Source organism: Episyrphus balteatus, chromosome 2 (assembly GCF_945859705.1).
Source record: "Episyrphus balteatus chromosome 2, idEpiBalt1.1, whole genome shotgun sequence".
In the NCBI taxonomy this organism is placed as follows: domain Eukaryota; kingdom Metazoa; phylum Arthropoda; class Insecta; order Diptera; family Syrphidae; genus Episyrphus; species Episyrphus balteatus.
In genome coordinates this window covers 95,700,866-95,726,983 of record NC_079135.1, presented here as the reverse complement: position 1 = coordinate 95,726,983, position 26,118 = coordinate 95,700,866, and the positions used below count along the sequence as shown (strand labels likewise).

At 28.8% G+C, this 26,118-nt stretch overlaps 1 protein-coding gene across 2 annotated transcripts in view; it reads right to left on the bottom strand.

The window, feature by feature from the left end:
• LOC129908987 (neuropilin and tolloid-like protein 1) overlaps positions 1–13,892 on the bottom strand; it is a 148,934-nt gene extending 135,042 nt beyond the window's left edge. Inside the window, exon 1 of one of the 2 annotated variants that reach the window (XM_055985861.1) lies at positions 13,350–13,892. The gene's annotated coding sequence lies outside the window, so the exon portion shown is untranslated. The remainder of the gene's footprint in view (positions 1–13,349) is intronic. The other variant, XM_055985860.1, reaches the window with a different exon arrangement.
• Between the last annotated feature and the right edge of the window lie 12,226 nt (positions 13,893–26,118).

The following is a 26,118-nucleotide window of genomic DNA, read 5'->3' as shown; positions in this document are numbered from 1 at the left end:
GGCTACTTTTTCAAATTAAATTCGTCAGAAATCCAAAAATTAACTTTTTACTGAAAAAAACATTTTTAATAGATAGAAAACATAACAAATTAAAAAAAATAAAAAATCAAAAAATCGTATTTTTGTATTTTTTTTAGTATTTTTGAGGTTATAGAAAAAAATTCTTTGAGTAAAAGTTGTAGACATTTATACTACCTACAACTTTTGCATTTGACTTTTTTCGATAGGACGTCTAATATTGACAGAAATGTAAAAAACCATGATTTTTGACACCCACCCCACTTTTTCGCCCACCCACCCCCTTTCCCCCAATTTTTTTGTGGGCAATTAATTTTTCCTCTTTCATATACCATTTGTGCTAAATTTTCTCACCACCCATATGCTGCTAATAATTTTTTTATTTTCAAAAATTATTGGCACTGGTCAGAGCAACCGACGACCGACGCGTCGGGACGGTATGAAGGCTAGGGATTCTCCCATCACCGTTATCCTGGTTTTGATTAAATTTTACATATACATTCCATATAAATCAAGCAAAAAAAAGCAAGTATACGCCACAGTTACCCTAAGTTTTACTTCTTTGTTCTTATAAATATTACATTTATATTACATTCTATTAAAAAATTCATACATTTTATGTATCATAACGAAATAAATTATTAAAATAATGTAGTTTTTATTTTTAACATAATAAAGTAGTGTGTAATGAATATCCGTCATATATAATAATTTTAGAGTTTAGTGTTTGACTTCTTGGGATTATAATTAAAAATTTGCACATCCACAGTTCATGACTTTAAACGTTTGATGAAATGATGAAAACTCTAAATTAATTTGTGATGGAACAAATGTATGAAACGGAATTCAGTAATAAGAAGAAAAGATTGCAATCTAAGGTATTTTAAATCTCCTTGCCTTATAATCAAATACCTGATCCACGAAAATCTACGGAAATAGCAAGATAAAATTTTAAAATACCTATCTCAAAAACTTCTTTAAAAAAATAAGATTCTCTAATCTGTAAATTTAACCTTAAACCAAAACCTTTATCACACAAATAAATTTTTAAGCTACCATTTTGCTTGCTGAACAAAAGAAAGTCACAGTCATCTTAAAAACCTTTAAAAGAGATAAGAAATCATTTTACAAGAAATAAAGTAAACTTAGCAGTTGTCTTCGACAGATAAGTACCAAAGTACCAAGACACATAAAATATCGCCTCCATACACGACCAACAAATTATCTTCTCTCACATTTCCTTTTTACCCGTATATAACCCTCTGCTAATGTTCTCGAATGTTTAAACATCACAAAACATTCGAGCCCTGAAGAAAATGTTCATCATCATTGTAATCATGTTTCAGTCTCGCTTTAGTACAAAGGATCAGATTTTTATTTTTTTATTTTTTTAAGTCAAAACATTCTCTATAGATATTTTATGTTGTTGTTGTTTTTATTTTGTGTTTTTAGCTTTTGTTAGTTTTTATTTTTTTTTCTTGAAAATAAACAAAACAAATATAAAAGAACAAACAGAAAAACGAAGTAAAAATATTTACTGACCGAGAAAAGGACACATCTCCACTGGCACTGGCAGAAAGGAAATGAAATATTAAAGCCACCATCACCTCAACTCGCATGGCTTGATGGTTGGTCATACTCTTTTCTCTCTACATGAATTCTTGGCTCCATTTAATTCGTCCTTTCTTTATTATTAATTTTATAGGACATCATCCGAAATGAGCATCATTTATATCTCTCAGGGTGTCATTCATCATCAGTGCGCCCAAGAGTGCGTGTTATTCTGTGTACACTCATGGAAATATGGGGTCCTCACCTCCTTTTTGGTGACTCATTCACACTCTCATACGATTACTTGTTAATACGGTACACTTGAAAGTAGTTGCAGCAGCAGCAAAAAGCGCCACATTTACAACAACCGGAAACCGGAGAATTCATTTCCCTCCGTCAGTCAGTTAGAAAATTTAAAATGTTACACTTCCCTTGAGTATGTACGGTACGAGTAAAAGTACTGAAGTAGTACGAGTACCAGAAGTAGGTACCTACTGTGATATTCACTAGCGTCGTTGTGATGTTCTGCTCCGCCTTTTCGCACCAAGAGGACCGACTTAAAGCAGGACATGAAAAAGATGACTATGTGGACCCATGATGACAATACAGCAACGACGATGATGGTATTTTGAATTTTACTGCGAAAGCGAATGTACATATAGAAACCGCAATGTAAGAAAGACAGCGCAAAATGGGGGGTTTATATGGTAATAATATTTAAATGAATTACACCATTCAAGTGTGTAGGTTTGTGGAGGGTAATATCTGTGCATAGGAGGGTTAGCAGCGACGACGACGGAATTCCCTCAATGCCAATTCGACTCATCCTCGACTGGATGTTGTGTTGTGCTTTTTTTTGGTTTGGTTTGTTTGAGGGGAATATGTGTGACAGGATGAAAAATTTGTGGTGATATTGCCATTTTGTGAAGTGTGCCATATTTCCCTCCAGTTTTTTTTCTCAACAAAAAAAAAAAAAAATAAAAAAAATACACGATGTTCTTCTTCAAGCTTCTGTGTATATGTTCCTCTGTTTGTGTTATGAATGTCCTGGACTTTGTTAAGATAACATTTTTTGCCTTTTTTTTTCTTCTTCCTTCATTTTTATTTGGGAAATGACGTGGAAATATTTTTCATCTTTGTGTGTTCTGTGTTCTCATTTTGCTTTATTTTTATTTTGTTTTTAAGAAAAAAAAATTCCAGTTAAAGCAAAGAAAAAAATTGTATGTCCTTTTTTGTTTTACTCTTTATTTTTGTTTGTTGGCTTTGAAGACAATTTGCATGTTCTGATGGTTTTGGGTCTTTAAAAAGGTGTTTTTTTGCACAAAAAATGAGAGAGAGAGTTAGAGAAATGATGGTGTGTTTTTTTTTGGAGGTGCAGAGTGTAGAGAGCATATAAAAATAAAATTATATTACCTACTCGGGGTAAAAAAAAAAAACATTCTCTAATTTTTCCCTCAAGGTGTTTCCTTATGAGAAAAGTTATTATTTATTCAAAGGATTCTGAATGAAGGCAATTTGTTGTGATTTTATTTTTATTTTTTTTTTTTTTGTTGGTTGTGAGTGATAAAAGAATGACACAGATTATATTTTTTTTTATTAAAAAAAAAAAAAATAAGATCTGTTATAAAAAGGTTTAGAGTTGTTTTCTTCTTGTTTAGTCATATTTCATATTTTTTTTTTAATAAAAGCAAAAAAAAAAAAAAATATACCTATTTCAAAGTTGTTATTATCTTATCCTTAAGAGTTCTTTTGTGCTTTTCAGAAAACTTATTTTTGGGTTAGGTAAATATGGACAAAGAGAAGACAAAAGTTTAGAAGGATAATATACATTATTTACAAGAAAATAAAGGGTAACTGGGGTATCATAACCTTGAACTCGAATAATATTGAAGATTAATATTATGTAACGAAAGATTACATAATACATCCACCTGTAAGGTTTAAGAAATTTCTCATAAATAAATTCATAATGAAAATTACTTAAACAAAAAAATATATTCAGGGCCAATTTTGAATGTAAATTTACTTTTTAAATTAACTCGGATATAGTTTATTTTTTTTTTTTTTTTAAATAATTTATATAACACCACTTTTATGCTATTCCTATAATCGATTTGCAATACATTTTTGAAATATGTGTTATAATGCTTTTGAAAGAGGAATTTTTTTCTTTGGTTTCGAAAGTGAAAGGGTGATAGAAAGGTATATTTCAATAATTTAGTTACAGGTTCTTTTCGAATACCTATGTTTTGGAAAAATTCTCAAAAATGGTATTTGGTTTGGTAGGCCTCTTTTTTAGAAAATTTAATTTTAGAAAATGCACTAGTCTGTAAAAAGTGTTATTTTTTTGTTTGGGTAAAATTTTCCAAATTTTTGGACCATAACCTTTTTCGATTTGTTAACTTTAAAGAAGTTTTCCAACCATTGCAACAATGAATTGAAGTATTAAACTTTGTACATCATATTTTAAAAATATTGAGTTTGAAACTTATTTTCAAAAAAAAAAAAATAATTTTTTTTACCCCACATTTTCCCCAGGTTGAAAAAATTTAAAATCGAAAAATTCAGATCCAACTAGTCCTTAAAGCGTAGTATATTTTCGCTTTCAAATATAATTTAAAGTCTTGAAAATAAAATAAAAAATCTTTGATTCTTGACAATTTGGGTTTCAAAAAAATGTTTTACTATAAAAACTTTTTTTTTTATTCCACTGACAGGAAATTAATTAATCTAAATTGCAAACACAGAACATCTTTTTTCCTCTTCACTGTACATTTTTTTTTCTTTTTTTTCAACTTATGCATCATGTTTTGTGCTATATCACATTTTATTTCTTAAAAACTCTTAGCAGAATGCCAAAAAAATATAATCATTGTTTTTTTTTTCATGGAAAAAATCCCCTTAGCAATTGACATCTCTTTGAAATAAAAAGCGAATTCTTAATTTATTATTATTACCTAATAATACAAAATTTCAAATTGATTATTATAAATGTATAAAAAAAATTACAATGGAACTATTTATTTATTTCCTGATGAAAATTGATTTTTCGTTCCATCTGATTGACGTTTCTAATAAAATTGATAAAAAACATTCGCCTGATGAGTATCAGGGGAATTTTTTTAAATTTCATTTATTTTCAAAAATAATAATTCTCTATTAAAAAAAAAAAAAAAAAAAAAAAAACAGTTCCAAAATTTTTTTGTAATGCATCCTCACAAAATGTATTGATTTGTTATGTTTTGGTTTTTAAATTATCCTTTAAATTTATATATAAAAATTCAAATTAAAAAAAATTATTTTTTTTAACTCTGCTGTGCAGTTTTTATCCTGCTATATATAATCAAAATAGAAAAACATACCTACTCACTTTTATCAAAAACTGATATAACTATGTTAACTTTCGCAAATAAGATCAAACTTTTAAAAATAAAAAAAAAAAATCATTTTTTTAAACTTTATTAAAAGTCCCGTGATGCGGATGCCCTATAATTTTAAGTATTTTAAAAAATAAAGTACCTACTTATTTAATTTTTAAAAAAGTTTATTTTTGTAGACGATTTTTTTAAATATACAGTTCGATTAAATTTTTACTGTGCATTAATATTTTTTTCAAAACCGGGATACCTTTTTTCTTGTTCGAACAATTTAAAGATTTTTTTTGTATACCAACTTTATTTTTTTTTGTACAGCTTCAATTTTTGAGAAAAATCTAAAAATTCTTTGTTGTACGGGGATATTATGGCAATTTTTTTTTCAAAATCATTTTCTACATTTACTGAATAGCTCTGACTGTCAAACCCCAAAAGAAAATCCATTTCGTTTTCCTGAAGTGACCCCATTAAAAAAAAAGCATTAGCAAAATTATTACAGTAAAAAAAAAAAAACAAAAAAAAACTTGCTAAAAAAGCGAATGTCGAATGAAATAAATAAATAAATTTGTTTTATTAGTAATTCCTATGGGAAAGAGAACATATTTAATGTATTTCGTGAGGGTACCTTTTATACCATTGATTTTGTGGGACTTATCGCGGATTTTCAATATTTCCAAAAAAAAAAAAAACACCCTTTGAACCAAAATATTTGTATAGATTATAAACGAAACATTTTTACCAATTTTCATAGGTGTAACAATTTTTTCCCAGTTTTTGTGGTACTAATTCCGAATTTCGTCATTTCTTTAAAAAAAAAACACTCTTTCACTCAAGATAATTTTGTACACTTTAAAGATTCTTAATTCTTATACCAACCAAAACTTTTTCACCAAGTTTTAAAAATTAATAAAATGTAAGTCAGCTGTTATGATCCCTTTTTCATACACAACTTAACCCATCAAAAAAAAAACCCTTTCACCAAAAATAATTTTAAGAACTTTATGAATCCTTTGTCCCTGCTTTATTTTAAACCTTCATCCCGAATTTTTACAGTGTAGCATGTTTTTCACATGGGTTTCGGATATATTTTACCTGTTGAAGTAAAAAAACAAGCACCCTTGTTTTTAATCGGCAATAACTTTTCTTAGAGCAATCGTATTGACTTTATTTTTATGTCATTAGATTCAGCATCAAAAAATACCTTGAAAACATGTGTCATTATGATGATATTCGACAACCAATTTTTTTCAGTATATTTTTGACTTTCACCCCCCTCTTTTCCGCGAAAAAACACAATTCGTAGAGTCGTACTTTGTTCAATCTTTTGTCCATTTATAACATTTTTCTAAAACCACGTCTGTGACTAAAAATGTCAAAATTTGATCTTACAATTTCAAAAACAGTTATGCACATTGAACAATCCAAATAAAAATGCTTGCAAATCGTTTTCTCACAATCAAAATTTTTCACATACGAAAAATAGATAAACGGAAATAAATTCTATAGAATTGTCATACACAAAAATGTCAACTCAGACTTATTCATGTTGGTGACACTTATTGCAAATATCAGACACGATTTTTTTTTTTCTTTCATAAATAAATTTTAATAATACTCGTATATTATAAGAAAAAATAACAACACGTAGCCACCATTGAAGGCATCGTATGGCATCGCTAAAAAAAATAATGTCAATATGTCTATCAATCAGTGTCAGTTTCCGACCTTCGCATGATGAACAAAAAAAAAAGAAAAAAAAAAAAAAGAGAGAACATTCTATTGCAAGATACATATGAAAACCATTTGAATTCCTATATGTGTATGAAGATTTAATGATGTGTAAATAAACGATAAACATTAAATCTGGTGGAAAAATTATATTATTGAAGTGAGATTGTAATCCTTAATGTGACGGGATATTAATATTTTAAATCAAGTTAAGGACGAACGAGCATAATTTCAATTTGTGTCCATTTGTTTGGGTATAAAGACCACAAGATGTGTTTTACGCAACATGGGCATTTAAGTTATTATGACTCTTTCTTCATAGAAAAGGATTTTTCGATGAAAACAAAAAATTATAGTCGGTCGATTGTCTCCCACCGCAACCACAACCGACATCCCCCCAAGTATAATAAACAAAAATAAAAGCTTTTTAGACTCAGTGATGATTTAATACTTGGAGCTTTTCATACTCTTAAGTTATCTTACAATACTTAGGTATATAGTTTTATGAATTAAGCAGTTTAGGAACCCAAAACGTTTTTATCCATAAACGACAGAATTTTTTTTATATTTTTTTTTATCAGTTCCATAACGTACAACCTTTAAGTTTTAACTATAATAACAAAAAGTTTTTGTATCCTTTAAAAAATTATGCATTAATTTTTTTATTTTTTTTAATGAGAGATTTTACCTATATTTAATTTTAAAAAAAGTTGTTGTCTGTAAAGTCGGTTTACGGACGATAATTTTACGTTATAACGTCATAAGAAAACAAGTTGTGTGCTTTTGATAAAAAAAAATTACAAATTTTTTTTTTCAACTTTTTTTGTAAAAAAAATTTATAAGATAATTAAATAAAACCATAATTTACAAGAAAAAGCTTTAAAAATTAATTTTTTTTTCTTTCCACATTATATCAATTTTTATATGAAAACTTGCAAAAAATTATACAATTCATCTTGAAAAGAATAAAACTATATTAAAGTAAATGGGTCAAAATCATGGAGGTGGAAAATTTGATGTCCAAACACTTTTTTAAATCAAAATAACATTTATTTAAAGTTTTTTTTCTCATTTACCAATTAAAATAGTAGGCACGCATCTACGAATATATTTGTTTCGGTTAGAAAAGTTTAAATTTCTTTTTTATTGCATCTTATATACCCAAAAACAGCGTTCCCGGACATGTCCATAACTCAAAAACTGATATTCAAATGACTTAAAAACACATTAAAGTCAATTATTTTTAAGTATTTCTTTTCTAAATACTACATATATACACAATACTTTTTATAAATTGGTACATCTCTTACAAAAAAATTAAGTTTTGTTATTTTGTATACATTAATTAAAGTGTCAAAAGAAAAATGACGCATAAAACCAAAATTTCTTAATGTATCAATTTTTTAATCATCTAACGTACAAATTGTGCTGCAAGCAGTTTTTAAATTTGATTTTATATAGATTTATCATTCAACGCTTATTTTTATGGATAAATATATAAAATGTATGTAAGAAGCTAGTTTTAGTTTCATTTTTAAGTAGCGTACATCAATTAACCGTCATTCCGGGAACGCTTGTTTTGGGGTATAGTTAGATTGAAATTTTAATTTTTTGGTGATATTATGATAAAAAATCGAGGCCACTGCAATATAATCTCAAAAATATTTTGTTTAACTTTGTGACATAAAAAATAAAAATAAATTAAGGTCAAAACGTCATTTCCGGGAACGCTCTTAGAATCTGAATAAATAATGCAGTCTAACACTCATAATTTTGCATTTTTTGGGTATTTTTACTCAGTAATCTATCTAAGTATGGCTGTAATATACACTTTTATCAAAAAAATTACAAGAAAACAAAAGAAAAAATTGCTTATGGCCTAAGTGTTTCTGAGGTGCATAAAAGCATTTTTTTTGTAGAAATCGGTCTCTGTCTTAAGAAATAAAGTTATATTTAATTAATTTAGGACCTACTACCTTAATATAATAGTGTATCATTCACATTGATAATATTTCTAGACCCCTAAAGTCGTTTTGAAGAAATACCACCATTTCGAGGAACGTTTTTCTAGTACTAATTTTTGGGGTTTTGCGGTAAAGTTAAAAATATACATTTTTGTGCTCTGCCTGTTCATAAACCGACAAATTATGGCTAAAATTTGAGCATGAAATTGTTATCATAAAACAAAGTTGATTTTTTAAGAATTAGGTCATCGAAATTTCCCACCTCCATGAATTTGACGCTACGGTAAAGAAAAAAACAACGATTTATTGAAAACAATAATCTTAAAAAAAAAACCAAAAAAATTTTTATCTTCCATCACCCTTAAATCTATTTTTTATTTGACAACCTTGAATAAAATGAATATCATATTAAAGGTTATTATTTCAGCTCAAAATATTCACCTAACTTATGTCGGTACAAAAAGAGTTGCAATTTTTTTTAATGCAATCACTTTTTATAAAAAAAAAGCAAAATCAAATTTTTATTTCTTCCATCGCCCTTATGTTGGTGTTGAATAAAAGGCACACCTTGATTGCATTTTTAGAAAAAAAAAAAAATTGATAATCGTTTTCGCTATACACGGGTCGTTTGAACGCGACACTACTCGAAGTATCTTGCACTCCATATGTTTTGATGCAGAAATGTTCCTTGTGGTCTAAATAGTAAAAAAAAAGCTTTTTTAAAATTTTCTATCGAGCTATTCGTTTTTTATGAGCTTAATAAGTTATGAAAATACGTACTTTTACGTACTTTTTCACACGTTTTTATTAATAACTCTGTTAATAATAATGGTAGAAACTCAAATAATGGCTCTATTTTTAGAAAAAATATCCCTCTTTTTAACGGCATTTCAATCAAATTAGTGGCATTTTTAGATCTTCAGATATTCGAATCTAAGTCCGTTCATTTTTTCTGCCCAATTCGATTTCTCTAATCAAAAAGTTTTTTTTTATAGAAGTCAGGGTATACTTTTCTAATGGTTTTTCGTATGCTGAACTCGAATCCAAAGTCAAAAAAATTCCATCACATCAAGTTTTTGAGATATTACCGTTAGAAAATCAAAAATACCCTTTTTTAACAGTTTTATAATTACATTTGTAGCGGTTTCTTAAAGAACTAAGTTTCTTCTTTTAAAATCCGTTTAAATCATTTCGATATCGCTTTTCTTCTCCGAGAAATCCTAAAATCAATTCAACATGTTTGGTGAATATTCTCTATGAAAAAAAATCTTAGTTCGTTTGGGTTTCATGACAAATCGCAAAAAAATTTTGCATTCCTTTAAGTTTTTTGGTTAGTCAAAAATTTTCTTACCCATAAACTTACCAAAAAACTTAAAGGAATGCAAAAATTTTTTGCGATTTGCCATGAAACCCAAACGAACATAAGATTTTTTTTCATAGAGAATATTCACCAAACATGTTGAATTGATTTTAGGATTTCTCGGAGAAGAAAAGCGATATCGAAATGATTTAAACGGATTTTAAAAGAAGAAACTTAGTTCTTTAAGAAACCGCTACAAATGTAATTATAAAAAATTATCACGCAAGATGACATAACCTCGAAAACTGTTAAAAAAGGGTATTTTTGATTTTCTAACGGTAATATCTCAAAAACTTGATGTGATGAAATTTTTTTGACTTTGGATTCGAGTTCAGCATACGAAAAACCATTAGAAAAGTATACCCTGACTTCTATAAAAAAAACTTTTTGATTAGAGAAATCGAATTGGGCAGAAAAAATGAACGGACTTAGATTCGAATATCTGAAGATCTAAAAATGCCACTAATTTGATTGAAATGCCGTTAAAAAGAGGGATATTTTTTCTAAAAATAGAGCCATTATTTGAGTTTCTACCATTATTATTAACAGAGTTATTAATAAAAACGTGTGAAAAAGTACGTAAAAGTACGTATTTTCATAACTTATTAAGCTCATAAAAAACGAATAGCTCGATAGAAAATTTTAAAAAAGCTTTTTTCTTACTATTTAGACCCCAAGGAACATTTCTGCATCAAAACATATGGAGTGCAAGACACTTCGAGTAGTGTCGCGTTCAAACGACCCGTGTATAGCAATTTCTTAAAAAAATATTTTTTGTGAATTTACAAATAAATAAATTTGTTATGCCTTTTTGTAAGATAAAAGCTTTTGCATACGTCGCGTCGGTCGTTTGCATAAAGTCAGAGATGGAAAAATAAAACGGTTCTATTGGAGGAACTGTTACAATAATTTCGCAGAATCAGCATTACATAACAAAATAGATCTTAAGAAAAAAATTGCAAATATACAAACATACAAAAAATGGTAAGGCAAAAATGATATAAGGCAAAATTAGAATTCGTAAAAAAAAAAATCAGTTATAACATAATGATGATAGAGAATGCAAGAAAAGTTGGTACCTACATAGATTTTTTTATTCCAAAAATTTTTTTCATAGCTATAAATTTTTTTTTAATGCAAAATATTTTGATTTTCAATATTTTGTTTTTCCTATGGAATCTTTAGTTTAATGCAGAACATGTTTGGTTAACATAGAATTTTTGCAAATTTGTTTGTATTTGCAATAATCATTTTTTTAATAGTAGTATTTTAAATGTTTTCAAAAAACTCATTTATTAATTTCCGTTAAATATTTCAAATCAGTGAATTCTTGTTAATATCTTTTTTTATGTTTTTTTTTTTTTAATTTGTATTTATTAAAATCTATGTAATTTAAAAAATCGGATTTCTAATTGTAGTTTTAAAAACAAAATTAGATTTTTAAATGATTTAAAATTAAGTTTGGTTTCAGGGATCAAATTTCTCATTGAAAAATAAATTTTTTTATAAATTTACTCTAAGACAAATTATTAAAATCCTAGTAAAAATAATGTAAAAACTTAAAAAAAAAAAAAATTAAACATAAAATTCGTCCTCAAATGATTACCCTTGCTCTTTTAATAAAAGTTGCTAAGAATAGTGCAGTTTTTTATGTAAGAATTCGTTAGTCAAAATTTTTAAATAAATTCATACGAAACTGAACAAAAAATTAAGTAGGTACCTATGCCATTTAATTTTTGTTTTTAAAAATAATTTTTAGGAAAACGTTTCAAAAATCGTTGAACCCACGTAAAAAAAAATGTATAAACTTGTGAAACATTCTTGAGAAAAAATTTGTTTTCCGAATTTAAATCAACCAATTGACACGTAAGAAAAAAATTCATTTTCAAGAAATCTTATTAAATGTTGAAATTTAAAAAAAAAATCCCAAAAAAATTTTTTTCGGAGGTTTTTCTTTGTTCAGTAAAACTATACTTATATTGTTTGAAAAAAAGAACATTGGAATTGGTAAATCGTTTACATATGTATCACTACAATATTGATCGAATTTTAGAATAATGAAATTACTTTGAATAAATTGTTAATGTCTCGAGGTTTTTTTTTTTTTAATATAAATGATGAATACAATTTTTTATAGTCTAAGCAATTTAAAGAATTAGTATGGTAGCATGGTAGGAACCACCTGTTGAATAAACTTTATTTCTGGAGACAAGTCTACAACTTCTCAACTTGCCATAATTTTTTTGTTTTAAACAAAATAATAACAACAAATTTTTCAACTTGACTCCGCAAACTATTCGAATCTTAATGTTTACAAATTGTTTAAGGGTTTTCAATTTTTTTTAAATTTACTAAAATTTCAATATTTCACTTAAAAATTTTCAACCAAATTCCAATAAAATTGTAGTCATTAAACTAAACGACTTCAAATCACTTATTTATTTCCACAAAAATAAATTAAGACAAAAATACCTTAACAAATCGATTAAAGTATCCATCTAATTGAAACCCTTCCGAGAAATATTTCTTTATTCTTATTTAAAATCTTCTATTTCTTACCTATATAACTACATATATCTACCTTATTTAAAAAAAAAAAAAAAAATAAACAACATTCCCAACAAACTTGATCCTGTGTATAACAATCCTTAGCCAATAAATCAAAGCCAAAAAAACCTTCTTCTCGAGAGTAATAAATAAACCATCATAAAAACACCAAAAACCTAAACCGAAAAATTCCTCTTCAAGAAAAGTAACGATTATTTACTCCTTCGCATCTCCGAGAAGATGTATCTATATTTATCTTATTCTTGTTCTTCTTGAATCCTTAACCGAACCACTGTCGAGGCCAAACCATAAAATATAAGGCACAAGATAGACAAAAGCCACCCATTTAAAACCCCTCTATAAGGCAAAAAAGAGGCTAACCCTAACAAATTTTGTGTTTTGTAGGCATTATATATCTACTCTACTCTGATAGTAGGCATGAAAATGTTCATTCATCAAGGACCAAAGCGAGAGCAGAGGGACTCCCTTATATTTAACATTAACGGTTTTCCACAGTACAACACAAAAATGAGGTAAAAGAGAGTACAAAAAAAAAAGAGAGCAAAAAAACAATATAACGTAACGTAAGGGGTGGTAACGGTAATGGCATGCTAAGTTGCTGGCCTACTTTTTCTTTAAACCGCAAAACTTTTTCGTTTGTGGCCAACACAATAGTCAAGAATATGACAATTTAATGTAGGAGTAGTATGTTCGTTCTCCATAATAGTCCTATCTTTTATTACGAGCAGCAGCAATATGGACAGGGACACATAAAAAATGCTATATAGTGGACAAAAGGATACGTACCTTAATCCGCATTGTAGAGTGAAAAACCTTCAAAAAGACGACCGATATTTGTCCGCAAAGTTGATGGATGAAAAAAACTGCAATATAGACGTGTGTTGTCCTTATGAGGGGATATATTTTTTTTTTTTATTCCTTCCCACACACAAAAAATGTGTGGGGGATATTTTGAGGTGTGGGGTTACAATCTATTCTATTCAACTGAAATGTTAACACACATTTCCAAGGACAATTATTTCTATTTTTTTTTTTAACAATCAAGGTTGTAACATATTTTTCAATTTTTTTTTTTTTTTGGGACTCTTATATAATTTTTTTTTTCTTTATTATATTTCTAACTTTTCAACCAGACAAAAAATGACCATGAAACTTTCACCAAAACAAAAAAAAAAATTATCTAGAATTTAACCATAAAACACAAAATTCCACAATCACTCACAACACGAACCCAGACTAAACGGAAATATTTTTCTTTTATTTTTTTTTTCTTAAATTAAAAACTATTATAACAAAATTACGTTTTCATTCTTAATTTTTATAAATTTTTTTTTTAAGCGTCGTAGTCGCGTCGTTAAATTAAAAAAAAAAAAAAAAAAAACACTTAAGAACGCAGACGACAGGATGGGCAATTCATTTTGTTTAGAAGTTTTTTCGTGTGAGATAATTTTCCTCACAAGTTGGCACTCGAACAAGATGAAAACTGTTTTTCTATTTTTTTTTTTTTTTTTTGATTGTATAAACTTTTTTTTTTGGCACAAGGATTATTAAAGAATGTTTTTTAATTTAATTTTAATTTATGTTTTCTCACTTCTCACGAGAAACGAAATACACACACAAGGGTAATAATTATTTATATTTTTAATTCACTCATAGCTTTGGTGCGGCCTTGTCGCATGATTTAGATACTTTTTCTTTTTTTTGTACAAAAAAAAAATTTTTTTGAGCACAAAAATGTGTGTTAAGTACAAGTTTTCCGAAACCGACGATTTTTTAAGATTTCACAACTCTTAACCGTCATTAACCCTTAAATCTGAGGAAATATAGAATTTGAAACCGAAAATTGTTTTCGAAAACGAAAAAAAAAAATTCGAAAACAAAAACAAACAACACTTTGGCGGAAACGCGCGCCAGAAAAAATCTAGCCGTGAATTTTTATGTTTGCATCATATTTAGATTTCTATCTTTTTGAATATAAGCCTTTTTCTCCCTTTCTTTTTTTGGCTCTAACGGTATTAGGGGTATTATTTTTGTTCGCAAACGTTCCGGTGGAAAATTTACCGTAAGACTGAATTGTTACAGATCTCTCTCTTGGCAGCATCCCCGTGTGTCGGTCGGAAAATTCGAGTAGTGAGCTTTTTTGATGATTAGGATGAAAAAGTGAATTTATTCATTTTGTTCATTCAAAGTGAAGGTGTTTTTAGAATGAATTTTTGAGAGAGAAATTTTATCTCTCATTTCATTTCTGTGGGTGGTTGGGTATAAAATGAATGACCCAGTGGAATTTCCCAGTGTTTTTCTTTTTATTTATTTCGAAAAATGAATCGAAATGAAACTCATTCATTTTTATTTTTGGGTGAAGAAATCAGCTGATGGTAAAATGTGTGTTACTGAATGAATGAATGTATTTGTGTGAACTACATAAGGCAAAGATAAATTAAATTGAACGAACTATTAAGAGGTTAGCGCCACCAAAACAACATCCATTGCCGGTAAATTTATTTTTTTTGAGTGATTTTTAATGAAGAAATCACTCAGTTAGAAGAGAAAATGCAGAAAAAATGCATTTTTGATTATAGATTGTGTGGTTGTTGAGTGTTTTAATGAAAAGAATTTTTTTGTAAATTTATATTTATTTCAAGTGAATGAATTTTATTTTGTATGTTTTTGAATATTTTGAGGAAATTGTATTTTTAGGTTTGGAATTTTTATTTAATATGAAAAATAAAAAAAAAAACAATGATGATATTGATACATATTTTTGAGTACGTACTTAATTAAGACATTTTTATGATTGCATTGTTTTGTAGTTTTTTGGATTTAAAAAATAATTGAAGTAAATTTTTAAATAAATGTGAATTGTTTAGGAAATGAAAAACGTGATTTTTGTTGTGGGTGCAATTTGTAGTGCAATTTGATCTTGAAATTAAAATAAATATTTAAGGAATTTATTGAATTTTTATTTTAAAGTAAAATTTTTGTTATGATTCTGTAAGAAATTTAAAACATTTGTCCGGTACGAAAAAATTCATTGTGTTAATATAACGGAAAACAGTGACACAATGACAGCACAGAATTACTTAAAAAAGGAGTTTAGAATTCAAAGTCTCTTTTCTGATACTTTTACGAAACGGATTTAAATTTTAATTATGAGAGATAACTAAGTCACTTTTTGCATTTTTTTCAAAGAAAAAACTAATATAATAAATTTATTTAAACAATTGAATGATATTTCTTTTTTAAAACAATTAAAGGAATAATAATTAAATCTAGTTTCTGCAATGTCGCTTTTATAGTTAAGATAAGACAAAATAAACATAAAAAAGGGCATAATAGTGAAATCGAACAAGGCATTCGATTTTTTCTGACCTGTTCGATTTCACTAGTCAAAAAGTTTTTTTTTTATAGAAATCAAAGTATATTTTTCTAATGGTTTTTTGTGCGCTGAGCTCGAATCTGCAGTCAGAATTCTATCACCTCACGTTTTTGACATATTACCATGCCAAAAATCAGAAAAACAGTGTTTGGGACGTTCAAAATTCAATATCTCAAAAACTTTGCAAGTTAGAGCTATTCTCATGCTTGATTCAAATTAAAAAGGTCAATGAATATTAGAAAAGTATAATTTGGTTTCTATGGAAAATTATTTCTCGTCAATATTACTGTCATTTACGGAAAAATCAATCTTAAAAATCATTTGTTTTGTTTTTTTCAATTTTTCTCAATATTTTCTAAAACAAAAGTATAGTTTTTCCACACAATCTTTAAAAAACGGTTTTAAGCTAAATAATTGCATTCCAAACTTTTCAATAATCAAAAATTTTTTCGGTAACTTTTTTGATTGAAAAATAAGCTATTTTTTTCAAATTAAATTAGTCAAAAATCCAAAAATTAATTTCTTGCTCAAAAAACATTTTTAATAGATAGAAAACATAACAAAGTAATTTTTAATCAAGTTTTGTTAAAATCCAAATATTTTTGTAAAAGATAAAAATAAAAAATCAAAAAATCGTATTTTTGCATTTTTTTCAAAATTTTGACTAAAAGTTGTAGACATTTATACTACCTACAACTTTTGCATTTGACTTTTTTCGATAGGACGTCTAATTTTGACAGAAATCGTAAAAAACCATGATTTTTGACACCCACCCCACTTTTTCGCCCACCCACCCCCTTTCCCCCAATTTTTTTGGGGGTAATTTATTTTTCCCCTGTCATATACCATTTATAATAAATTTTCCCACCACCCATATGCTGCTAATAATTTTTTTATTTTCAAAAATTATTGGCACTGGTCTATTATGCACACATGGGACTTTTGGGGATTTTTGGACATTTTACTTTAATCGACATTTAAAAGCTCTGTACCAATTTTTGAGCTCTATGCTAATTATTTCTGGGTTGAATGTCTATTTTGTCTGGACTATTTAAATGAAGCTTAAACCTAAAATTATGATAAATGTTATACTATTTTTGTTAAGTTACTGCTAAAATTTTCATAATTAAGGGCACGTAATTTGTGCATATATTTAAATGATGAAAGATGCGTGTGGGTGGTTCGATAAAAAAAATTAAGAAAGTTAAATAGTTTCAACTTTTTTTTTTTTTTTTAAACGAAATAAAGAAGACTTCAAGCAGAAGTTGTATGTAAAGAACTAAAAATTTTGAAAAAAAACCTAAAGAAGAAATAAGGCTAGGGTTGAATTAAGGAGCCATAATATAACATACCGATTAAATACACTGGTCAACAAAGTTTTTGCCACAAGAACCAAAGTATACTTTTCTAAAGGTTTTATTGTTGCTGAACTAGAATTCGAAGTAAAAAAAAAAAATCTTTTAGCCTCCGTTCTTGAAATATTACCGTTTTAAAATGCAAAAAAAAGGATATTTTTACTACGGTTATATTTAAAAAAAAAAACGGATACTTATAGAATATTTCTGACTGATTCGAGTTAACTAACCTTTAAACCTTCAGACCAGTGACTTAAACTTATTGAGATTAAGTTAAGTTTGTGTTTGGCTTATTAACTGAAATCACCACATAAAAAAACATGACCTCGAAACCAGCCAAAATTAAGTTTTTTACATTTTATAACGGTAGGTAATATTTCAAAAAAGGAGGCCAATCAAATTTAGTTTTTAGCTTCGGATTCAAGGTAAGCACTCTAAAAATCTGTAAAAAAGTTAGGTTTGTATTCGATAGTTTTTTTTTTACTAGCTATTTATACATTGAAAGGATTTTGTGTATTTGTTTATTTATTTATACTGGCGACAGAAGTTTTAGAAAAAATTAAATGGAAGTGTTTGTTAAATTTAGATTTGGTGTGTTGGTCAAAGTTGGAATTCAAATTATTTGCACGTTTTCCATAGTGCACTGTGGCGTATACGTACGGTGACCATATTTCTGGAAGCGAAACCCGGGACAGATAAAAAATTCGTTGGATCGTTTTGAAAATATTGGTTTTTCAGAAAACATTTAAATTTTTTTAAATGAGTTTTCATAATTTTTCCTTATTTTGATATCAAGATTTCCTAAACGATTTTATGGGAGCGTTTTTGTTGAAATCATTTAAGTCGTTTACGAAATCAGAAATCAAGAAAATGGTTTTATAATAATGTTTGTAAACTTTTAAAAAAAAAGAGTGTGTGTACACATGTACACGCGACTGAAGTTATACTTCTCATTCAGTATATGTAAATGAATTTCATTTGATATTTTTAATTTCTATTATTAAAGTAATTTATCCAAACGTCGTTTTTTTACATTTTTATCAAGTGAACAATAAATTAATTCTTTCATTCTCCTTGCGTCCATGTAGTTTTCAATTTATTCTGTGAAATTTACTCATGTTGTGCGGTTCAGAACGTACGGTATATGCTTAACGAAAGTAAATGAATTGCGCATAAAATGTGCGATATGGTAATTTTATGAGAATTGTGTGCGCTTCTTCAGCACTAGTAGTAGCAATATGGAACTTGCAGGGTTGCTACAAAGCTTTCAAAAAAGAGAGGATACATTGATTTTTATTTGGAAAGTATAATGAAATTTGAAGATATTTTAAACTTTTATAAAACACCATAGCTTAAGATGTTTGGTTCTAGTTAATAACGGAATTATTTTAACACATGGATATTTTTATAAATAAAACAGATAATTTTTCGTGATCTTTTCTCTTGGTTTTTTCAATAGTAAATATATTTCTATTTTTTTAGTAAAATATTTCTTTTTTTATCATAAAAAAAATTCCGGTACAATCCGGTTTTTAGACTTTTTTCAAAATTCCGAGAAAATCGCGTTTGAAAGTTGGGGTAAATTTTTAATTTCGAAAAATCCCCGAATCTTTGAACGCTCCTGGTAGCTAAACCGCTTGAGAGCAATTTTTGGGAGTGATGCCAAATGATAGCTTGTGTCATGGGCCTACGCTTTGCACATTATCAGATTTTAAAAAAATCGCCTTAAATGTTAAACCGCCACATCATGCCTTTTTTTTCAGAATCGTGCCTATTTTTTTTACTTTTAAGTTCTCCCGGTTTGAGAACGCGTGGACCTACAGGAATGGGAGTTGTACCCAAATGTAGGTTAGAGTCCCCGCTACCTTTTGGCATCAAAAATTTTATTTTCATTTTCTTCAAATTCCGCAATATAGGCGTTGGAAGTTGGGGGCGCGAAAAAACTTCTGGGAGCTGAACGCTTTGATCTGGAGGCAGGGGAGTGGTGCCATATGAAAGCTTATATTTTCAGCTACCCGATAGTGGTATAATCCGGTTTTTCGATTTTTTTTTTCAAAATTCCGATAAAATCGCGTTTGAAAGTTTGGGTAAATTTTTTGTTCGAAAAATAAACGAATCTTTGAATGCTCCTGGTAGCTAAACCGCTTGAGAGCAATTTTTGGGAGTGATGCCAAATGATAGCTTGTGTCATGGGCCTACGCTTTGCACATTATCAGATTTTAAAAAAATCGCCTTAAATGTTAAACCGCCACATCATGCCTATTTTTTCAGAATCGTGCCTATTTTTTTTTACTTTTAAGTTCTCCCGGTTTGAGAACGCGTGGACCTACAGAAATGGGAGTTGTACCCAAATGTAGGTTAGAGTCCCCGCTACCTTTTGGCATCAAAAATTTTATTTTCATTTTCTTCAAAATTCCGCGATATAGGCGTTGGAACGCTTTGATCTAGAGACAGGGGAGTGGTGCCATATGAAAGCTTATATTCTCAGCTACCCGATAGTGGTATAATCCGGTTTTTCGATTTTATTCAAAATTCCGAGAAAATCGCGTTTGAAAGTTGGGGTAAAATTTTTTTTCGAAAAATCCCCGAATCTTTGAACGCTCCTGGAAGCTAAACCGCTTGAGAGCAATTTTCGGGAGTGATGCCAAATGATAGCTTGTGTCATGGGCCTACGCTTTGCATATTGTCAAATTTTTAAAAAATCGCCTTCCATGTTAAACCGCCACATCATGCCTTTTTTTTCAGAATCGTGCCTATTTTTTTTTTACTTTTAAGTTCTCCCGGTTTGAGAACGCGTGGACCTACAGGGATGAGAGTTGTACCCAAATGTAGGTTAGAGTCCCCGCTACCTTTTGGCATCAAAACATTTTTTTTCATTTTCCTCAAAATTTCGAGATATAGGCGTTGGAAGTTGGGGCGCTCACTTTCAGCTCAGCTCACTTCCAGCTCAGCTCAAATGAGCTAAGCTATGGTACCTAGCTCAAATTTGAGCTGAGCTGTGAGCTGAGCTGAAATGTGAGCTTTTTGCAGCTCTGGCAACTTGCCACATGAAAATTATCACATGCAACTTGCCACATGCAACTTACCACATGTAACTTGCCACATGCAACTTGCCACATGCAACTTGCCACATGCAACTTGTAACACGCAACTTGCCACATGCAACTTGCCACACGCAACTTGCCACATACAACTTGCCACATGAAACATGTAACTTGCAACGTGTTGTGTGTTTTATGTTTGCCGTACTGCGGCGTACTGCATTTTTAAATACTAAAGTACTGCCTACTCTAAAGGTGAAACGACAGCCCTGCTACCCAGAGTGATCGCGTCATAATCCCTTTGACATTCTTGTCAAAAAGTAAATTTTCATACCCACCCTCCCATAAGAAGTATAACTTCAAAAATATTTTTTTAATCAAAATCGGGGGAGCTGTTTTTAACATTTTAATTTTATTTTAAATGATTTTGAAATTGTATGATCTTTAACACAACATGTCCTGGGTTCTTTACTCTTCCATTTATGTTGTTCTTTATACGAAAACATTTTACCTGGTGTAGCAACCTGACAAACAGAAGCTAGAACTAAATTATTGACGAACATTTAAAAAAAAAAACTAAAGCATAGTCTAAATTTTCATAAAAAACCGCACAACGAAATCGTAAACGAAAATTTTGCTTTTCGTTGCACAATACGCAGCTAAGGTATCGAAATTCTTACTTGTGGTAGAATGTATGGAGAGCTTTAAATCGTTTTTCATTCACATTTTTCTTGCAGCAACAGATGTTTGACTTTGTAGACTTAGCAAATTGTTCGTTTTGCTTCAGCAGCATTTCCAACCACTGTTTTCTTGTTTTCCGTACAAAGTATTTAAAATATTGAATACAAAAATCAGAGAATGTGCAAACACGGGACAATCACGGGACAAATTACAAAATACGGGACACTTATACGTCCCGGGTTTCTTAAATAAAAACCCGGGACAAGCTATAGAAATACGGGACAGTCCCGGGTAAACCGGGACGGATGGTCACCGTACGTATACGTTCTCTAATTTGTATTTATATGTTTCATGTATTGTATTGACGTTATGGGACTGAATAAAAATAATTAAAAAAATGTTTACACATGTACACGCGAATGACAACAATAAGTTTTACCACCACATTTTTCGTACTCGTTTAGAAGGTTCACACTTCACACTATATTAATTCAATTTAATCGCCGTTAGTAAATATATGCAAATTTAATTTTAATATTTGTCAAAAAGCAAATTTTCAAAATAAGAAATTTAAAACTTGGAGTACAGAACCTTCCAAAGTTCAATATCCCATCTTGGAAAAGAGGTTGGTACCGTTTTTATTAAATAGCTCAATTTGTTTTCATTTTAACTAGGGACAGATTTAATTAAATTATCTAAAAAATTATATTCAAACGAATTTCTTGAATTAATCAAAGTCAATTTTATTCAATTTTATAGTTTGTCAAATTCCAGGTTTGTCCTGCCTGGTGAGGGCAAAATTATTTTTTTTTTTTTTTGGATTTGTTTATATGATTCTTGAAGAATGAATTATAACACTTTTTAGTATATACAAATACATTTTTCAAAGTAAACGATCGTAAAAATTCTTATAAGACATATTTATAAATACCTACACTAGTGAAAATATACAAGAAAATTTTAGGAACATACCTAGATCAAATTTTTGCACCACTATAGTAAAAACATCAAGAGTAAATACACTATACTCACTTTGCTTTTTCGAAAATCCCTTTTTACCTCGGTAAAATCCTTTGATTAAAATTGTAACATCTTTTGAAGAAAACTTTAAAAGAAAACCATCTTTATTTTGAAAAACTTTCTTAATTAATTTGTTTACTACTTACCACTATAATATCCTTTGAATATTGTTAAAAATTACACTGGTCAACAAAATTAAACTTTTTTTTTGTTACAGAAACCAAGGTATACTTTTCTATAGGATTTTGGTGTGCTGAGCTCAAATCCGAAGTCAAAAAAATTCTATCACATCACGTTTTTGAGATAATCCCGTTAAAAAATCGAAAATGCCGCTTTTTACCAGTTTTGAGATTATATCTTAGCTTTTGGTTATTTGTTTTAAATAAATTTGTAACGGTTTCTAATAGAACTAAATGTTGTCTTTCTAAATCCGTTTAAATCTTTTAAAAATCTCTTATCTTCTTTGAGAAATCTGAAATTGAAATCAACGTGTTTCGTATATCTCATATTTATTTACTTTTAATAGCGAATCTCGAAAAGTTCTTTGCCAATCGCTTTCAAATTTTGACACAACGTTCCATTTAGAATCTTGCAAGTTTTTATATTTGCGAAGGTGGTGAATCGCAGTGAGATACATCAAAGCGTGACCGTGTCAGATACTTATACTAAATAATTACTAGTGAGAAAAATATAATTTTTTTTTCTTGTTAAAAACAAGATAAGAACTTACTGGAATGTAAATCAAACGTTGTGTCAAAATTTGAAAGCGATTGGCAAAGAACATTTCGAGATTTACTATTAAAAGCAAATAAATATGAGATATACCAAACACGTTGATTTCAATTTCAGATTTCTCGAAGAAGATAAGAGATTTTTAAAAGATTTAAATGGATTTAGAAAGACAAGATTTAGTTCTATTAGAAACCGTTACAAATTTATTTAAAACAAATAACCAAAAGCTAAGAAATAATCTCGAAAACTGGTAAAAAAGCGGCATTTTCGATTTTCTAACGGGATTATCTCAAAAACGTGATGTGGTAGAATTGTTCTGACTTCGGATTCGAGCTCAGCACCCAAAAAACCTATAGAAAAGTATATCTTGGTGTCTGTAACAAAAACCTTGTTGACCAGTGTTATTATTGCTCAAAATCAGGCTTTAAACGATAAAAAATAACACTGGTCGGCAAAAAAAAAACAAAAAAAGTCGGGAGCAAGAACTCTGTAAGGTGATTTAAATAATCTTGAATGTGCTGAATTCAAAACAGTTTACAGATTTTTTCCATCACGTCTAGTTTTTGAGCTCTGCTCATCACAATTTTAGCTATAAAGTCCCAAAAACCAATTTTAAATGAAATATTTTTTGACATTTGATCTAAAAATATTATTTTGCCGTAATATTTTGCTGTTTTTTCAACCAAATCAGGAGTCGAAAACTGAAATTTACTTCAAATCTGCTTCAAAAACCATAAGTTACCTTAACCACCAAGATTTTGAGATATCATACCTTTCTATACAAAAAATCTTTTAGAAAAAAATAATTTCGAAAATAAAAATAAACGTAGGTATTTAAAACGATAAAATATGGCTTTTGAATATTGCATTATGTAGTTTTGCGGAAAAAAATTTTAACGGTGATGTACCACAAAAACGCGTTTTTGACCTGTTAATTTTTAAATATTTCGAAAACTTGACGTGCCAGTCAACTTTTGACTTCAGATTCGGAATCAGTACACAAAAGTTCTTTAGAAATGTATGGTTTGGTTCAAGCTCCATTTTCGTTGCCTACCAGTGTAATTATTTCGAAAGCCTGTCTAAATAATATTAAAAAAAATAAATACTTTTTGGAACTTTATAAACTCGCAAATGAATGCTACTGTTTTTCGAGATATAGGACATTTTCCTTAGGGGGGCCATTTTAGGCCACCTTCCCCTAATTGTTCAAAAATATTTTTTTTTAATCAGCAAAGTATTACAACATTTTTTTTTATCAAAATATTTCATCTAAACTAAAAAATAGCTGATATATAGAAAAAATGCATATTATTTTACAACCTACATACTTGAATTTCTTCCCCCTTTTGGGTTCTTCCAATTGGGATTTCTCTTGACTAACAATTTACACGCTTTTTTTTGTCAATTTTAATGAGTGACATTGGTTATCCGTCACTGGATTACCAATCTATTACTATTATATCCTTTATGCTGTAATCTAAGCGCTTTATAAAAATGTCACGTTCTAAGCATTGACCAACAAAAACGTTAACCTATTCAAAAATCTAAGCAAATTGGAATTCAACTAGAATTATATGTGTTAAAAAAATATTATTTATTAAACTCTATAAAAATGCTTCAGTTAAATTTTCAGTTCTCTTTGAACTGAATATGTCAGTTTTAGACTTTAAAGATTTTTTTGTATTAAAAAAAAAGTTCATTGCACACGAAACTCATTTGTGCACTTTATTCGTTTATTCGTTTGTTTGTTTCTTTTTTTTTATTTTTCAATAAAATTCGAGAATTTTATTTATTTTTTACTCAACCAAAAACATCAAACGATTAACTTTGAAATAACAAAATGTCAGGGACTCGTAAAAAAACAGAAAAATAAAAACCGTCACAGTGGCATAGCACATCATTCCGATTGTTAGAAAAAACACTGAAAAAAAAAGAATTCCTTCCTCATCATCCTTCACATTGTGGTGTACAATAAAAATCCAACTCGCAAAAACCAACCATTTTGCTGTGCCCGAAATGCCCCATCAATTACTTAAGCCGCGATGCCAGTGTCCTTTTATTGCCTTTAATCTATTTTTCATAGAATTTAACGATGCAAACGGACGTATTGTTGAGTGAATTTTTGTTTATTCGTGTGAAGTTTGTAATTTAACTGCGTTTTCCCTAAAATAAAACCCACAACTTTTACTCAATTAACTTTTTTTTTTTTGTTTTTTTATTTCTAGATCGTAAAATGATTTGTTTTCCTTGTTTTTATTCTTGTTGTCGTTTTCACATTTAAAGGTAAGTACTTTTTAAGAGTTTTATGATTCAAAGACTGATGGGTATTCGACGGAGCTTGTTTTGAAAATGAAAAAGATATTTTTGCACTTATTTACCAATTAAGTGAGTTAACAAAACCCAAAACAAATTTAGTTTGGTTTTTTAAATTTTATCCCAGAAGATACTAGCTAGTCTAGTAAACAAAAAACTAAAAAAAACACTTTGCCTTTTGTAATAAAAACAAATTATTCAACTCACAAATACCACCCAATGCAATTTACGCCTTAAACATCTTCCATTTCCGTTGATAAAACATGAACAAAACAAAAATGTCTAAGGCAAAGCAAAATTTATGGACAAAAGTGAATAACGTGTATTATTCATTTCGCGTTGTTTAACGCAGATCACGTTTCCGTTCGGATGGCACGCGACTTCCTTAAAACAATTTCGCTAAATTTGTCACGGCTTGGTTGTGAGTAGTTATTTACGACAACCCTTCTACTTATTCACAACTTTTGCCACACCACTTTTACTCAACTAATACCACAAGAAATCTTATTTAGCTGTAGGCTGAGGCTAGCTTCTTCTTCACTCATTATGGCTAAATGTTAATTTAGTTTTTAACAAATGGCTAACCCTGAAAATTATAACTGGGGCTTAAAATAATGTTCTCTCATTAATTTTGGCAGTACAAAGTGGTTCTAGGTCTTAGTTACGCGTAAATGGAAACCAATTAATAAAAATTATACTTTAGCGATGAAAACATAAACTGACTGCAGACATTTGTAGGTTAACAAAATCTATGTATATTAGGGTGGGTCAAAAAATCGACATTTTTTTTTTTTTTTTGATTTGGTACTCCGAAAAATCGATTTCTAGACACCTCTAGAATATACACACCAAATAATATGAGCTCTTAATGTTAATGAGAACGTTCTCCACTTCGCAATTTTCTATTTTTACATCAAGCTTCTACTAAAAAAAATCATTTTTTCTTAAATCGACTTTTTAGCAAATTTCTTTACATATTCTTGTAGGAAATTGAACGTTCCACAAAAAAGGCCTTCGCGACCGGAAGAAGTATGAAA